Below are 15,709 nucleotides of genomic sequence, written 5' to 3'. Positions count from 1 at the left end.
GCAGTGATCGCAGACATCATGGACGTTGACTCCGCTATGGTTAGGGTCAGGACGGAGATCATCATGAAGTGGCGTTTCCATCGGCTCGTCGTCATAAAATTGGCGATATTGTTAAGCACAGGCAGACACCACAGCCGCCTGTGTTGTGTGGTGAACGCCGTCGGAGGTCGTGATGTTGGGGACGAAAAGTCGACGTCGACGACGATGATCGGATGCGGCATGGATTGTGGATGGTGTTTCATCGTGGAGGAGGTCCTGTCGTCGGGAACGCACCACGACACCATGTGGTCGTCCACGTTGGAGAAAGAGGAGACGAGCTTTAATACGCTGTCTTTCCCTATGGGTTTCAGGTGATGGATGGAGCGCTTCGAGCTCACGGAGTACGGCGTAGTGAAAATTTGTGGTGTCTCGATGCCATGCTGCTGTTTCCTTGCCACAATGCATGAAGACCTTTCTGATCGCAGGTTTGGCACATTTGAGCACCAATGGAACGTGGATGTGTACTGCGGGAGGCATCTATCGCAAGAGGCCCATTTAGTTGGTTGGTTGGTTGGTTTGGGGAAGGAGACCAGACAGCGAGGTCATCGGTCTCGTCGGATTAGGGAAGGACGGGGAAGGAAGTCGGCCGTGCCCTTTGAAATGAACCATCCCGGCATCTGCCTGGAGCGATTTAGGGAAATCACGGAAAACCTAAATCAGGATGGCCGGACGCGGGATTGAACCGTCGTCCTCTCGAATGCGAGTCCAGTGTCTAAGCACTGCGCCACCTCGCTCGGTGCCCATTTAGTGGCAATACATTGTTGGCAGTGTGGGTCATTAAGGCGGGAGGTATTAAGCTTCCAGTAACCTCTCAATGGTCCGAAAATGCAAGTGGCCATCGTTCAGTTTGGGCGACTTCGTTGCCAAGTGGGCAGAGACATAAAATCGGTCCAGTCTGCTCGCAGAATGTGCTGTATAATGGGTAAAACCGTGGGTATTGCCATGAATTTTGTGCCAAGCGTCCACTAGATGAAAATCTTCGATTAAGCTGTGCAGCACTGGGCATGGCGAATAACCAGGCATGTGGTCCTACGGATGGAGGACGCAGTTCAAATCGCTTCCCATGATAAGGCGATCATAGCGCCCAGAAAACAGGGGTACCACGTCATGTCCGAGAAAAGTGGGCTGCGGCCGACGGTTCGTGGAGCCAGACGGAGCGTAGGTATTGATGAGGCGCGTGTCGAAGATGGTAACAGCCATGCCCCTTCCAGAGGGAAGGATTGTCGTGTCCTTGAGTGGGATTCCTTCATGTATGTAGAAAGCCACTTCACACCCTGATTGATCACATGTGGACGTGTATGAGTCGCAGCCGTAGACCGGTGGTAGTGTGGCAACGCGTACTTCCTGAAGAAGGGCGACGTTGACGTCAGCGGCCCGAAGCAGCTTGGGTGCAGTGCCGATCATGTTGATGATCAATGTGGCGAACCGGTACGTTTGTTTCAGTGGTGGTGGCCGCGCATCTACCAAGGGAAGTATGAGGAGGGCACCGACAGGAAGTCGCGTCCCATCTGCTGTAGTGCCCCGCTTTTGATGTTAACGAAGCCTCGTCCAGTGGAGGAAACTCATCCGGAGGAGGGGGCGTACGTTCCTCAACGTCGTAGGCCCATGCTCCTGTGCCGTGGGTCTGTCCAATGTCCATGGGAATTGGGCCGTGGTGAGAGAGATCTGGAGCCGTCGGCGGGGAGTCAGGCGTTTCAACCTGCTCACCGATCGTTTCATTGTGCGTGGAGACCTCCATGGTGGTCCCGTCCTGTGAATCGTCTTGTTCATTGTGAAAGCTGTCCGCCGACCTCTGCGTGGAAACGTCGTCTGATTGGGTGTCGTCGTCGTCGTCGTGGGTGGCTACGCTTTGAGAGCCCGTGGGTAATCGGCGGCGGCGTTTGCGCCTACGTGGCGAGCGTTGTTTGCGCACGTGTTCCTCAGTGTCGGACGACAGCAAGGAGGAGCGTCGACCTGGTTCGAAGGCGTCGGTGGGTACAATGAAATTGTCAAACAGGTGTTGTGAAGAAATACTGGTCTCCTCAGCGTCCGGTGCGGGACCCTGTTCGGCGGCAAGGATGTCAGGTGGGACGTCTGCGACGTCCGTAGGTGACTGGGACGGTGTGACGTGCCGATCGGAAGGACCGAACGACGGACTGAACGAAACTGTAGACGTGCCAAGAGCCGCAGCGTAAGTGACCGGTAGGGCGGTCATCATGGGTGTGACGGACGCTTCCGACAACGGGAGCTGCGCGACTCGTCGTTGAATGTATTCAGACCGTAGGTGACCTTCTTTCCCGCAACCGGAACAGGTCCGAGGTTGGCCGTCGTACATTATAATGGGACGGCAGCCTCCTATGCGTAGATAGGAAGACACATGTTTCTGCAACTCGTTGCGGAGCTGTCTAACACCATTTAAAACGGGATAGGTTTGAAATCCTACCCATCGTTCAGCAGTATGTTCCAGAACGTTGCCATAGGGACGGAGCGCCTCGATGACGAAGTCTGCAGGTAGTTCGAACGGCAGTTCGGAGATCCGTATCATTCGTGTGCCGAGACCGGCGTGATCGACAGTAACGGGTCCGACGCTGTCGTCGGAATGACAGAAGCGCAGTCCACGTTTTGCCTCTTGAAGCACCTTCTCGCACGCCGCATCGTTGATCATTTTGACGTAGAGGGTACTGCTAACTACGGACTAGTGGATACCAATTAGATCCGTTAGTGGTATATTAACTTTATCGCGAATAAATCGTTCTACTTCCAGGGCCTTGGGTCGGGCAAAGTCGGAACAAAAGTTGAAACGTAATGTCTTCTTCCGATAGTTGTGCGCCATGGTGGTCTAGAAGGGAAAACGGCACTTACAGCGGCCGAAGTAAACACAAACACACCGTGCGCGCCTCGCCCGCAGCGCTCTGGCGCGTGACCGCCTCGCAGCACTGCCGGCGGCAGACTGACCTCTCAGCTACCAGGGGCGGACATTAGAAACTAGTAATCCGTCCAAATAAAGAAGATTTCATGTGCGATATTAACCTCACGGGTCTTCATCCTTAACATAAATAAAAAGTTTACAGCAGATCGCGTATCTCCTGGTTGATAACATGAACAAACTTGACAAATGTTCCAAGTCAAGCAACTATGTAAGTTTTGTGACTATCGTTCACAGTGGCCACTAACGATGGAAAGCTGTTTCAGCTATGCCATGTATGAGTGCTGTCATTTGAAAAAAAGTTTTTAACGATGTGTGAAGCTGTAAAGGCCCCAACACCAATCAAGTTTGTGTTACGATCCGAAAATGGCTACATTGTTAGCCGAAAATAGTAATCCATCCAAATAAAGAAGATTAACTTGACTAGACGAAGGGATCGGTTGGTAGGACATGTTCTGAGGCATCCAGGGATCACCAATTTAGTACTGGAGGGAGGGCAGCGTGGAGGGTAAAAATCGTAGAGGGAGACCAAGAGATGAATACACTATGCAGATTCAGAAGGATGTAGGCTGCAGTAGGTACTGGGAGATGAAGAAGCTTGCACAGGATAGAGTAGCATGGAGAGCTGCATCAAACCAGTCTCAGGACTGACGAACACAACAACAACGTTTGCGATACCTACTCACGGGTTTTCAATCCATAATATAAATAAAAATGTATGACAGATCGCATAGCTCCTGGTTGCCAATGTCAACAAGCTTGGTAAAATACAAAGCCTGATTAAATTTTCCCGTCCTGAAGCTGTGAAATTCTTCAGTCAGCTGCACCGCAGCTAAATATGTCATATGAGTAGTGTCGCTTATTATCACAACCAGAAATTCGTTTAGTCACTATTAAAATTGTTATTACAATGGAATTACTACGCTTGTTTCGTTGGATTTCCCTTTTTCTTTCCCCTTACAGGGAAACGTTTAATTGCATTTTAGGAAATTACTTCGTTCTGGGAAAACTCCTGATGCCAATAACGCTAGTCCGACGTTCGATGTACACATTATTTTTAATCTGTAAAGTAAAAAGTATTGTGCGTTCTTATATATTGATGTCATCCCCATTTTAACATCAAAATCGCCTTTTTTTCTAATTTCACAAAATTGAATTACCTGTGTCTTTCCCCTAGCCCCTTATTTAAGCCTCGTCTACATGTAACATTTTGACGTCAGTCTTGTACGGTCATGCAAGACTTCACACAAATCTCGCAGTTACACTATTCAAACTTTCACCAGAGTTTTGCTCAGGCGTTCTGAAACAGTATTCGAGGAAGAACTGCTAGTCACCATTGCGCTATGCGCTTTTAAATTGAACAAGAAAACGGAGTTTACACGTCGTTCACGATGGTCTCAAGATTGCTTAAAGGAGACAAAGCCATTCTTCCATGAGAGTTTTCTCCGAGAACTACAGCAGGAAGCAGAAAACTGGCGCAATTAATTACGTATGGACATAGAAAAGTACTGTAAACTGTTAACACTTGTAGCCCCAGAAACTTAATAAGTCGGTAGTGTCTTGGGGGCCGGCTATCGGCCTCTAGGAGAGCCTTATTGCAACGTTAAGGTTCTTAGCGACTGGCAAAAGCTACAAGGACCTTGAACTGCCTAAATAAAGGTTGTTGGCCATGAAAATTAGAAGTGATTTTTGACAGTTGACTCCTTTTCAGAATCTTTTGTGTCTGACCGTGGTCTTCGACGTTCAAGAATGAAAGCAAATCAAAGTACGACAAAGAAGGTCTATAAATTTATTTCGTTCCAGCTCCAGATATCATGGACGCTTTTATTTTAGAAGCCTCTTTGGTGTAAACCGAAATGAGTTAGACTTTCTGGTAACCAATTCTTTTGTTGCTTCACGATCCGCTTCCTTGCACTTATTAACCAAAGTGGCATATTCCTGGTTTTCTTGTCTCAGTTCCTGTAAACCTCAGATTTTACTTGCTAGAGGCAATGAAAACTTTAGTACATCTCTGCGAACTCGGAAAAACATTCGTCAGTCGTGTCGCAAGTCTACCATTTTCTTTCGCCACTATAAGCAATAAAAGAACAGCTGGAACATCTGGCGTCACCGAGAGTACACAGGCTACAGAGCTAAGTGTGAGCGATAAGACTGACGTGTGCCTTGATGCACAGACCTGTCGGTAGTCTTGCATGTACATAAAGCTCGAGCCAGTCAGTCTTTGTCAAACTTCATTTAGTTAATGAGAGACTGTCAAACTTCCATCCACACGTAACGTGTTATTTGGCGATTCTGCCACGATCATGCAAGACTGACGACAAAACTTTACGTGTTGACCAGACTTTATTCTCATCTACATAAAAACATAATTGCAGTAGCGTTTGAGGAAGAATGGCTTCAAATATTAAAAATAAGTTAATCTTGTTGTCAAGCCGGAATCAGTCAGAAACATGGAAGCATTCGCTGCACGAGATTAGCGCGTTGGTCCGGGTGTAAACGTGCCGCGGTTCGGAATGGAAGCAGGCGCGAGCTGGTGCAGCCCGGCCGGAAATCGAGAGGGCACTTGCGTGTAATTGTGGGTGCAACAGTTGTCGCAGGGGGTGGGGGAGCGCGCGGCGGCGCGCTCTGCGCATGCGCGGCGACTGTCTGCTGTCACTAGCGGCTGCCACGGGCGCGGGTGCGGGCGCCGCGGTAGCCAGTCGCGGCCCGACCGCCACGGGTGACGCTTGCTCGGTTCGCGCGGGACTCACATGCGGTGCGCAGGATCGCAGGTGGTAGTGCGCCGGCCCGCCCACGCCACGCTTCGCCGCTCTCCGCTGCGTGTGTCCGCCCCGTGCTGCGCCGTGCGGAACGACGGCCGCGCCTGAGATCCTCCTGGGCAGTGGCGGCCACTTCGGCAGAACGGAGGTCAGTGCAACCCGAAGCGCTCTGTTTTCTCTACATAGCCTGCAAGTGTTAATGCCGTCTCGTCCACCCGAGTGAGCTCCAGTTACGCCTGTTAATCGCTCATTAAGTCCTGCCGACTCCAAGTTATCCCTTTATTTACATAAACAAGAACGAGCCTAGAATACAAGACAGATGCAGCAAAACACCCAGTCGCAATTAAGTCACCTGAATTTTTTTTATACTTGTCAGCCAGATTTCATGACTCAGTAATCATCAAATCATGACAGTTACAGTACATTATGTGACAATAAAACATGAAGATTGTCCCAGAGTTGTACCACCGACGAATACAAATACCATGTTCCTATTTTCATCTAGGCTACAGATGACGCTGTCAAGTTTGTTGACGATGTAATGTAGATGTGACCACCTTATGATGAACCTTTAAAGCTAGCTTATGAATATTTGGATATTTCAGGAGACTAAATGGCGAGTCTTTGCCGACTCTTCTAGTATTACCCTGAAAGCATGAGTAATGCTCAGTATTAAAGAAAATGAGGGAAACCAGTATTACAATAGGAGGATAGTGTTATTGAAAAGTCTTGGTTTGGCACAATAGCTGTATGTCCCTTGTTTGTTAATACCACCAACTTCGGTCAAACAACAGACCACCTTCAGCCATGAAGGACGACATTAATTACAGGTCTTGTGATCAAATATGATCATTTGTTTCTGTATCAAAATTACAGAATTCCGCAAGATAGCCGATTTATACATAAGACAAAATGCTGTCAAGGCGAAACACAAGCGTGCCCTCACATTTTGTGTAATGCATAAATGATATTCTGCTGACTTCCTATAACTTTTATGTAATTAATATATGGCGCTGATCTAGATAAAATGATCGTGTTTAGTCGCATGACGTAGAATTAATGTTGTTCTTCATGCCTGAAGACGGTCTGTTTCACCAGAATTGGCAGTTTCAATAAAGAAGTGACATCACGATTTTTCATAAATATTTACGTGTCAATAATTGGAATTATGTTACTATACGATGTGGAAAGGACAAAAGAAGGAGTCTAAACGTACATACGTTGCTAGTCACGTGCTTGACAAGCCCTGAATCAAGAACCCATTGTTTAAAACAAAACTCTGGAGTCAGCCTCGCGAACCTTCTTGGTAGTACGCTGGAAATGTGAGAGATACCCTCCTGGGAGTCACTTTCAATGGAAAATTTGCCTTCTTTCAGTTTTTCTTGTAGTGTACCAAACAGACGAAAATCGCAGTGAAAGAAACTGAGGAAGTGCTGTGTATGTTGTAACGTTTCCAGAGGAATTATAAGAGATACATAACATATTTTTGCCCTGGTTGTGCTTTCATCAAGTAATTTCGCTGTAATGCTGTTTGCTAGACGTTAGAATACCTATAGCAGAAAAGATCACTTTTGTTTCAGTCGTTACAAATAACTATCGTGCTTCAGGAAGAAGCGACAAGGTGCGTGAAACTACGGCGAGCAGTCATTCAATATGCAAATACGAATACAATTTCACAAAATATGAGCATTTACTGTATACCCCTACGCCACCATCATAAAGTGCGAGGCGGAGGGTATCTTCCTCTTTCTGTTCCATTGGTGAATGGCAAGCGGCATGAAACAATATCGGTGCCTTTGTCCCTATACCTGATTTTCTCTTTTGCCCTTGTCGTCAGTCTGCGGGCTGTAAGATACAGGAGGTAATTTTCCCTATTAGTACTGGATGTGGGTTCTCAAAACGTTGACAGTAGTGCACAGCAGCATTCTTAGTCTCTGATTAGAATTTGTCGAGCATAGAGCATAGAAAGTTGCTTCAGTTAGGTTCTCGCTGTAGTTTTGCGCAATACATTATTTGGAGGCAAAGTTAGACGAAAATGATTCCATGACATCGATGAGCAGGGTGTGCTAGGAATAGTACAATCCTACGCTTAGTGAAATATGTTTCTCTGGCATAGCAAGCAACTATTTCTTCATCTACCGTATCAATCCCTAATCGTGCTTATAAGGGACAGTCAATGGAAAACGAGACATATGACAAAAAGTAAATAAACCTTATTATTTCCAAAGTAATTGCCGTAACTGTTAATACCTTTATCGCTTTATGAGACAAGACAATCAATGCCTTCATGAAAAAAGTTTGCTGTTGCCTACGGGGCCATGATTATACACAGGCGAGCAGCTCTTCATCCGAAGCAAATCAATTGCCACTAATGTCTTTCTTCCGGACTTTAAAACTATGGAAACCGCATGGGGAGAGATCGGGAGTATATGGAGGATGTGTAAGGGCTTCCCAGCGAAACGCCGGGGCGTACACGAAACAAGCTTGGCAACATGTGGGCGGACATTGTCCTGCAACAGAACGATGCCGTCCGTCAACCCACTGCTAATTGTCTTTCTGGAACACGGTTGGTTGGTTCGGGGAAGGAGACCAGACAGCGAGGTCATCGGTCTCATCGGATTAGGGAAGGACGGGGAAGGAAGGCGGCCGTGCCCTTTGAAAGGAACCATCCCGGCATTTGCCTAGAGCGATTTAGGGAAATCACTCTGGAACACGGTGCCACAGTTTACGCTCAATGCTACTTGGAAACTTTGCAAAAACTGCAGCTCGTCATCAAGTTCAAACCTCCAGAACTGTTGATGGACGACATTCTGCTGCAGATAATGCCCGCCCACAACTTGCCAAGGTTGTTTCGACTACACTGCAAACTTTCGCTGGGAAGACCTTACATATACTCCATACAGTCCCGATCTCTCCCCAAGCGATTTCCATATTTTTGGAGTCCTAAAGAAAGACATTCGTGGTCGTTGATTTGCTTCAAACTAAAAGGTTCTGGGTACAATCATGGTTTCGTATTCAACCACATTTACCCATGGAGAGATTGTCATATATCACGGTGAGATAAATGTGTTAACAGCTAAGGCAACTACTTTTGAAATAATAAACAGTTTCATTAATTAAAACTTCCGGACTGAAGTGCCGTGGTCCATATATAAAACTGCTTCTCCTTCCTGACGTTTCGTTGCCTACTGCGGGCAACATCTTCTGAGGTGAGTCGGCGACTGGCTGCTAGGCGCTCGAGGTCCCTCTTATATGGAGCGCTCAGATGGCGCCACCACTGATCATGTGCTTTCGACTTTAAAACTATCTCTGGCTAGTGCCATCTCTCTCGATTATACGTAATCGATAGTCACTTCGTTGGTACAGTCGACCGCCATATCTTGTCTAGTTTTAATCCTTCTTCTTTTTATTAAAATTATTTTCGTGCTTGTAGATCTCTATAGCTTCTCTATACATGCGGGTATAATAGTGTGAAGTCCTAGGTATCACGTTTGTCTTACTAAATTTTATTTCGCGATCACCGTCTTTGAAAACGTGTTCCGCTACAGCTGATTTATCAATTTGTCCCAATCTACAGTTCCTTTTGTGTTCCGTTAGGCGGGTATTAACACTCCTTTTAGTGGTTCTAATATAAACCATGCCACAGCTACACGTAATTTTATACTCACCTGGGGTAGCTAAGGGGCGTCGTGCGTCAGCCGACTCACCTCAGAAGATGTTGCCCGCAGTAGGCAACGAACGTCAGGAAGGAGAAGCAGTTTTATATATGGACCACAGCAATTCATCCCGGAAGTTTTAATTAATGCAGACGCCGGCCGTGAAAGCTTACATGTTATGAATAAACAGTTTACTTACTTTCTTTTCCAACTGTCTCGTTTTCATTTGAATGCCACTTACACAGGGTGATTTAGCTGCTCCTACCGCTGTCATTTTAAACAACCTGTAATGTTATAGCTTGCCTTCGTAGACCAAGCGAAAGATTTTCATATTCTCTTGACCGCTACGCGCCAGCTATTGGTCCTATGCAAGAAACGAGGAGGATCTTTTTGTAGGAAATTTAATGTAGTTAAATTTTGTGCTGGGATTCGTTTTCGTTAGAGGACACGGTTTTCTAGTTATTAAAAAAAGGGAAGAGAGCTTCAAACTCACCTCTACCCCACACTCATCCCTCACCAGGCGGTATTTCTATGTTGTTCGTGGCACACCGTTCTACCACGGTACAAAAATTTCCGTCTACGCGAACTATTCCCGATATTCGACCTTTTTTTATTTCTGTTGATAGGGCTGTTGCGTCACCGGCACAGACAGCTATTTCGTTAACGTTATTATTTTAAACGTGCCTCTGACAGTAATAACAGAAAAACGAATTTTGTAAATATTTCGCTAAAATTAATTACCCTGACAATTCGGTCCAAGTTAACCCTTACAAGCACAGCAGTTTCGTAGTCAGAAGGCCTGACGAATGTAACGATGTAATTATTTATTTTATTGTGTTAAAAATTCACAAAATTGTTTGGTAAAATTTACACGAACGTTAGTTTTACAATTTTTAAGTGCGCTACTAAGCCCGTAGCGTAATAATGCCACACAATGAAGGTTAAAAAAAAGGTCGAATGTGGCAAATAGTTCGTACAGTCACAAATATTTGTACAGTGGTAGGAGGGAGTACCACGAGCAATATACCAGAAATCCTGAGGGGCTGGGGGGAGGGGGCTGCAAGTGTGGGAGTGGGGGTGCGTTTGAAAATAACTTTTGTACCTCATTCTTGAATAACTCCAAAACTACGTCTTCTAGAGAAAACGTATCCCGGGACAAAATTTAACTACATTTAACTTCCTACAAAAAGATTCAGTTCATTTTATCTGTAGGACTAACAGTTTGCGCGTAGCGAGCAAGAGAATATGAAAATCTCGCGTGTGGTTTATGAAGGCCAGGAAATACACTGTGGATTGCATAAAATAACAGCGATAGGGGCATTTGAAATGAATAAGACTACGCATTCTTTATTTGATTAAATACAGAATTTTTGGAAAAAAGTCAATAAATATCGTATTAACTGGAGGAACAATCACATGCACATAAATTCACGATATCCTCCAACTTTTGGATTATTTGATGGTCTCAAAATCGCATCAAAACGACGAATCTCTCTCTACCAAGTGTACGAAATTCGGTCATAATGCTGTGAACTGGTAGTACATTTATTTATTCCTCTAAGTGCCTTCTGGAGACGATTTGTAGTATTTTTAAAGTTGCATTCGAACTTCGTTGGTGAAGTCAACACACTGGTCCATCGGTCTCCGTGTGGTACGATTTCGTTGACAGCAAAGGTAAATCAGATCAGAAGAGAATGCTGTGTGCGTAGTTTACTACACTTTCTTCTTTGTCTCCGTGCCAGTTACCGTCTCCATGTCATGTGCCGGAAATTGTGCGATTTGTAACCATGAATTATACTTCACAAAACTCGGAAAAATTTTCAAGGGAAACTGCATGCGTACCATTCTTCAGATTAGCAGATGTGGGGTACGTGTTAAGTCCGCTTCACATGTGTGCCAGCTAATGTAAGGCAAATGGAATTCACCCAAGTTGATGAAGATAGAAAAATTGCTCACCGAGACATTTCCCGACGTGCTATGTTCAGGGTGGGCAAAATATAGTAAAAGTGGCGCGGAAATATTTCATGCACCTTAAGGTAGAACCTTAAGAGACAATTCAACGTGTGTCACCCATCGTGGACGCGGATGATGTAAGCTGCGTTGCCTATCTTATTATGCAAGAAATGTTTTCCGGAGCAGTTTCATTTTGTGTATCTTATATAGTTTTTGGAATTTTACTGCCTGCAATTAAAACATCCTTACGAGGATGAGATTGGCTACGAGTTTGACTTATATGTTCCTACTTATTTCTTATAAGTGTTGGGAAATGGAAGACTATCTGGATTTTCGACGAAAGTTTTTGTGTGTTGCACCTGAATGCCAAGGATCACAGATGGCTCATTTGTTAAATAACAGACAAACATTATCCCAACAAACCTTGAAAGGCCAGCCGCCGAGACTTCCGCAGCCATTAGGAGTCACCGTATGCGGATACGGAGGAGCATGTGGTCAGCACACCGTTATCCCAGCCGTTGCAAGTTTTTGTGACCGGTGCCTCTGCTTCTCCACCAAGCAGCTTCTCAACTGCTATCACAAGGGCTGAGTTCACCCCGTTTGCCCCAGCAGTTGGGAGATTCGGACGGTGACCCATCCAAGTGTTAACAAAGCCCGACAGTGGTTAACTTCGGTAATCTGAAGGGAACCGGTGTTACCACTGCAGCTAGGCCGTTGGCTATTCGTTAAGTAGCATAAGTTTTTAATTCGTACACTGAAATAGCTAAACCTACGATGTTCAGAGTTGCTATGTGAGATTAGTCCATGTTCTTAGACCGTGAAAACCCCCATGTACAAGTCACATGTAGAGGGGGGGGGGGGGGGGGGGGGAGAGTTTTACGGAAGTTCAGAGGACGGAGTAAAACTGAAGCAGCTAGCTACATTCAGTATTTATGTACGAGGGAAAAAATATTCCAGTTTGAATTTTGCATATCAAGGAGGAGTACGTACTTGACTGAACTGTAGAACCGATCACAAATTCAAAAATTAATAAGTGGCCTAGCAAAATTACAATCTGCCATTTTAAAAGTCGTATTTACATCCAGTAGTTTCAGATCAGACGAGTAGACTCTTTTTTTTTTTTTTCCTCATCATCCTTCGGACGGGTTTGATGCGGCCCGCCATGAATTTTTCTCTCCCGTGCCAAACTTTTCATCTCAGAGTAGCACTTGCAACTTACGGCCTCAACTATTTGCTGGATGTATTCAATTCTCTGTCTTCACTTACAGTTTTTAATCCTCTATAAGTTACTCCATGACATCTTAAGTGATGTTCTATCATCCTATCCCTTATTTCTGTCATTGTTTTCCATTAGTCCTTTCTGATTCTGCGGAGAACCTCCTCATTCCCTACTTTACCGGCGCACTTAATTTTCAACATTCGACTGAAGCACATCTCAAATGCTTTGATTCTCGTATGTTCCGCTTTTCCCGTAGTCCATGTTTTACTGCCATACAATACTGTGCTCCAAATGTACATTCTCATAAACCTGTTGCTCAAATTAAGGCCTATGTTTGATACTAGTAGACTTCTCTTGGCTGGGACTGTCCTGTTTCGCAGTGCTAGTCTGCTTTCTATGTCCTCCCTGCGCCGTACATCATGAGGTTTTTTTTCCTGCTTACGTAGCAGAATTCCTTAACTTCGTCTGATTCGTGATTCCCAACTCTGTTGTTAAGTTTCTCATTTCTGCTACTTCTCATTACTTTCGTCTTTCTTCGATTTGCTCTCAGTTCATATTACGTACTTATTAGAATGTTCATTCCACTCAACAGATCATGTAATACTTCTTCTCTTTCATTTAGGATAAGAATGGCCTCGGCGAATTTTACCGTTAATATCCTTTCACTTTGAGCTTTGACCCCACTCTTGAATTCTTCTTTTATTTCTGTCATTGCTTCTTCCATGTATAGATTGACCAGCAGGGGCGAAAGACGACATTCTTGGTAGGGGTGAGACAACATTCTTGTCTTACATCCTTTTTAATCCGAGCACTTAGTTCCAGATATTCCAGTCTTATTGTTCCCTCTTGGTTCTTGTTCATGTTCCATATTATTCGTGTTTTCTATAGCTTACCCCTATTTTTCTTAGAATTTGATTATCTTGGACCATTTGACATCGTCGAACGTTTTTTCAAGGTCGACAAACGAATACATATCGGACTCAACTCTGAGTAACAGTATCACCATTTAGGGACTATTCGACTTTCATTCGGTATCTTTTGAGGACGACTGTTTTCGGAATGATTATTTCATTCTCCAGAAACGATTCTGTCAGATTTAACTGTGTGCTAGGCCTGCTCTCGAACCCAGAACAGTCCGTTCACTGAACGCGCTTTTAACGTCTGAACTATGTAGCTACGATTCGTGACCTGTCCTCACCGTTTCAGTTTTAATCTGCTAGAGAGCTTTAGAACACGCCACACCCCACTGAAGTGGAAGATTCATTCTGGAAATATTTCCTAAAATGTAGCTAAGACTTTTCTATGCGACTTTCATCTGCAAGTTCTAGTCTCGCAGCAGGGCATCTGCGAAGTTTGAAAAATGGGAGAGAGGTACTGACGGCTAGTAAGAGGTGAGTGTGAGTCGTAACTTATGTCTGAGTAGTGGAAGGTTCCGATATACAGTTTTAACCTGCCAGGAAGTTTCAAGATAAGTTTTGTCAGTTGATGTTCTCTATGATGGACGTGTAGAAGTCGCAAGCTGTTATATCAAGTACTCTGCTGTAAATGAAAACCTTCTTTGTCATTTTCGTACTATGAAGAAACACACATTTTGAAATGTAAGTTCCATCTGCGCGTGGAACACAGACTGTGGCATCGTACGTAGATACGCGACGAAGAAGGGTGCATTAATTTACAATGTCGAGAGGCATTTCCCGTAAAAAAAAAAGAACCTCAATATTAGACTTCCAGGAAAAAAGTTAAAAAATGTCAAATATTTTGTCTAATGATTTGTCTAAAAGCAAGAAATAAAATACATTAGAGAAACATTTGACACGTCTTCGAATGATACTCGAAACCATGTATAGCAAATGAAACTTCACGGTCCACATAAAACATACTAGTACTCCCTAGTACTCTTTGACGTTCTAAGCTAAACACTGAGTTTAAATTCTTATTCGGTATCTCGATCGGTGCATATGATTTCGAGCATCATTCAAAGGCCCGTCAAATGTTTCTCTAATCAACGAGTACTTTCTTCTTACTTTTAGGCAAATCATCCCCCCCCCCCCCCCCCCCCGAAAAAAATGGACGTGTTCTCCTAAACTTTATTTTATTTCACGTTTTTTTATTTACCGTTAAATGGCACGCCAATGTAACATTTTACGCACAGAATAGCTAGAAGTAGAAGAGATGAACTTTTTGACATATCACTTACGTAGCAGCAGCTGTTCGTGAAATATTTTAACTTTCCCTCAAATCTCTAATTAAATTTCCCTTAAAAAATTGATTGCGTTCAAGCAATTAAATATCTTTTTGCTTAACTACTCCTCAAGTTGGTCAGTCTGATACCCCATTTTCCAGTTTCCAACTCATTGTTTGGGTATGAAAATTCAGACAAAAATCTATTATGTAGTTACTAGAGAATCTTGTTTAACACCATTCAAATATTTAATAGAAAAAATGATAGTGCATCTGGTGGTTGAAACTGATTCGTCATTGGAGAGGGCGTAAATATTCATTCGGTCGTTGGCGTTTTTTTATCGTTTCTACGACTGCTGCCGTCGGTGGCGGAAATAGACAGGAGTCAATTGCAGTACGAATAAACTTTTAATTGGAGTGCCGAACCTGTTATTGACAACAACGGCGGCAAACTTCATCCCATGTCCTGCTCCAACCTTTACGCAGATACAGCATAAAACATCGCTTGTTATTTCAGATTTGTTTTCTCTCGAAAAAATATGACAAGATAAACAGGTTTTGTTATTCCGAGCCAACTTTTGTGCTTTCCATGCGAATGGGCGTCAAATTTGTTTTCACTCGAATAACACGACGAAGATACACCAGTTCTGTTATTTCGAGTCAACTTTTGTCCGTCATGTTCGAGCAAGAGCTTTTGAAATTCATTTTTTTTCCGTTTCCGTCGCCTCTGGTCGAGGTTTAAATTCCTGACGCGGTCTTTCTGAGTTACCGTAGTGTTTCCTAGCTTAGTGCTGTTGTCTATTGAAAGTTGCCCAGTTTTTTTGTGGTCGATGATGTAGGCAAAATCTAGAACTGTAAGCATGCTACTAGAGCTTCGTTATGCGCCTTAAAATATTTAGGATAAGAGCGGATACATGTTTTATACTCAACATTGCCCCTCTCTTGGGTCTGAGAAAAAACGCCACTAATATTTTCAATGTTTTCATATTTTCTGTGC

The 15,709-nt window shown here is 44.3% G+C and overlaps 1 protein-coding gene across 1 annotated transcript in view; it reads left to right on the top strand.

Moving 5' to 3' along the window:
• The first annotated feature begins 5,695 nt into the window (after positions 1-5,695).
• Positions 5,696-15,709, top strand: part of LOC126355371 (uncharacterized) — a 1,038,787-nt gene continuing 1,028,773 nt past the window's right edge. Inside the window, exon 1 of the mRNA XM_050005665.1 lies at positions 5,696-5,851. The gene's annotated coding sequence lies outside the window, so the exon portion shown is untranslated. The remainder of the gene's footprint in view (positions 5,852-15,709) is intronic.

Source organism: Schistocerca gregaria, chromosome 3, assembly GCF_023897955.1.
Source record: "Schistocerca gregaria isolate iqSchGreg1 chromosome 3, iqSchGreg1.2, whole genome shotgun sequence".
NCBI classification, from domain to species: Eukaryota; Metazoa; Arthropoda; class Insecta; order Orthoptera; family Acrididae; genus Schistocerca; species Schistocerca gregaria.
This window is presented reverse-complemented; position numbering and strand designations above follow the sequence as displayed.